General features: G+C 37.0%; 1 pseudogene; it reads right to left on the reverse strand.

Annotated features, from left to right (window-relative positions):
• Positions 1-409: 409 nt before the first annotated feature.
• Positions 410-2,708, reverse strand: LOC149189905 (protoporphyrinogen oxidase, chloroplastic pseudogene; annotated as a pseudogene).
• Between the last annotated feature and the right edge of the window lie 244 nt (positions 2,709-2,952).

The raw sequence follows: 2,952 nt of genomic DNA on the forward strand, positions 1-2,952 counted from the left end.
CGTTAGAAATATCATGATACTAGGAGTTAAACTCATTGAGAGAATTTCCTTGAACCTTTGACTTTTCTATAAACGTGTGTGCCTTCTTAGGCAGTGAACGACATTGGTCAAGGAGGTTGGCCCATGTTAGAGTCTGGGTAGAAAATGTTGTGTCCAATAACTAACTGTCGTTATGGCACTGCATCTTCATGCACCTTTCACAATTTTCACGCTTCCAAGACCGTGCTAAACTTGGCTTCAAACATGACATTGGCACTTGCACATGTTGTAGAAATTTAGTAAAACTAGAACCTATAGGAGACTCGTTGTAAAGAGCCATGGAATGTCCGTTTATAAGAGAAGAAAAAATATGCCAAGTGCCCTTTGCTTCACCTACAGTCCTAGATGGAAAAATAATGTTTGATGTTGCTTATACAAGTTGAACAACAACACTGAATTCATAAGCTATTTTCATACTATAGCCCAAAGTGACTCCAGTAAAATAGTTACCTCCTAGAAAAAAAAACTTCCAAGCCAGAATCATGCAAGGCACAATGTGCATTATCTAAAATATCAAGATGGCCTATTATAGAAACTTAGGGATGGATTGTGGCCACAAGCGAACACTAAGAGTGACAAGTGAAAGAGCATCGTACCTAATAAACATCGTCCTTAGCTCTCTATCAACAATACTCACAATTGCACTTTCACTGTTTGTTATAATTTCAGGATTAGTTGCACCTCCAATGTTGTTTAGAAGAAGCACCCTGTGTGGAGGAGCACAACCAAGAAACAATGCAGAGCTATATAACATTCCTAGAGTCTCAATTCCTTCACTGCAAGGGTGTAGTTTCCCATGTCTTTACAATTCACCATTGATTAGGCATTCCTTTTTGGTTGCCGACTTTGTATGGGATACTATAACTACTACCACTAGGGGATAGTAAAATTATGAGAGAGCATCTGCAGGAGTTACAAAAAGTGATTGCAAAGTATTCCTGGCAACATAAGATGTTCGATTGAGGATGACTATCTTTGTTTGAATAAAAAAATTCTATCTGGAGTCTCATAAGACAAAGGATACCCACATTTAGAAAGTTTTTTTGATGGATAATAGCTTCCAACCCATATTTATTTCAGAACCCAACGTTTTAGAAATTGCATTTGGAATCATTGCCAAACCCTTTTTGAATGATGCCAAATTTTGAACCTTTGGCTTTTCCAAGCACATATCATGTGTTGGCTTTGGGTTGTTCTTCCTATCTTGGATTGCCTTAATGGCTTCCCCAATGATACACTCACCATTTCGTTATAACTTCTAAACTTTTAAGGTCCCCTTTGAAGAACAATTCTACCACTTGTGCTACCTTATAATATCTTGATATCACAAAGAAATGTGTGAACTTGGTCAACTTGTGGATTGTCATATAGATGAAATATATGCTCTATGCCTCGGGTAAACCATCAATACACTCTCCCACTTTTGCTCTAGAATTGGCAAGGGTTGTAACAATCCTACAGGAGCATGCTCAGGCTTGTTTTGCAAACAGGTCATGCAGTCCCTTACATGCCTCAACACATCATCCTTGAGGCCTTTCTAATAAAACCTTTCTCTGATTTTCCTATAAGTTTTGAAGAACTGTTGGTGTCCTACTAGTGGTTTGTCATGTGCGGCCTTCAAGGTCTTCTCCTCTGTGTGAAAATTCCAAAATTGGAATCATATTTCAGTAACTGGAATTTATTTTTCTAATTGTTAATTTTTTTAAGAATTTATCTGCTACGACAAATATCGAATAAATTGCACCACAACTTTCACAAATAAAATGCTACGAAAATAATAGCTCTAGAAACTGAGAAGTTTTTAGCACACAAAAAATAAAAAATGACACCGTTATTTTTGGACAAATGTCCTTGAAAAAACCCAATATGGGAAAACCGGTGTAGTAGCTATGGGTTTTTATTATTATGCAACAGTGAAAATCTGTGCGCAATTTGGATGCATAAACTGGCAATCCACTACAGGAGAAACTGACCACAAATATGAGTGAGACAAAGTTTGTCTCACCTGATACCGATCCAGCTCCAAAACTTGCTTTGAATGGGCTCCACGAAATGCCTGCGTTAGCCTCTGCGCCAATCCTACTCCTCTATGATAATTGTGTTCATCTTTTTTCACTGAGAGATCTAATTCCTGTTGCCACTAATATGGATCGCTTCTCAAATTTAAAACCCACGGGGTGGGTAGGATGGACAACTCTGATACCACAATATTGACCCTTGCCAAATTAGGCCAACGCAACTTGCATAAATTTTTAACTCTCTTTTATGGATTTTGGAAAACACTTTGTATGAAAGCATTCCCTCAAACACTTTGAATGTGAATACAATGAAACATTTATAGTCTAGATATTTCTTCAAACATTTTATGTGCAATTATACATAAATCCATTACTTAATATAATTTGTTAAGCTTAGCCAAATTTTATTAAATTTGATCCAAAAATTACATGCAAAATATTAATTTATGGAACTTGGAATTTGCTTCAACAAATAGCTCGATTTGGTTGCAAGAAATTGATGAAGAGTAAGGCTTCCCACAAAATAATATGGCCTCCTCAAAGAGATGCAACTTCTCCAACACTTGGGCCTCCCCAAGATAATACATTCAATGAAATTTGGTCTCCAAAACTGCTAACAAATAGATGAATCCATTCTGCCTTAAGCTCCATTGATATCCATAAAAAATCTTGTTTTTCATTCAATATGGACACCAATGAGGAGTGTGGTTGATTCCTCCTTGATTCGCTAGGGTGGATATGTCTCACCACTGAAACCAATCTTGAGTAGTCAGGGTGGATTTGTTGCACGATTGAAAATAATCCTCACTAGGGTCTTTGCTCTCTATCTTGAAGTTCCATGTGCTCACATAATCAATTTAGAAAAATAATCAATGCATGCCAAAAGTGAGCTCTG

The sequence above is a fragment of the Pinus tabuliformis genome, chromosome 3_1 (assembly GCF_031772625.1).
Source record: "Pinus tabuliformis cultivar Carrire ecotype Pingquan chromosome 3_1, CPIR1, whole genome shotgun sequence".
NCBI lineage: Eukaryota > Viridiplantae > Streptophyta > Pinopsida > Pinales > Pinaceae > Pinus > Pinus tabuliformis.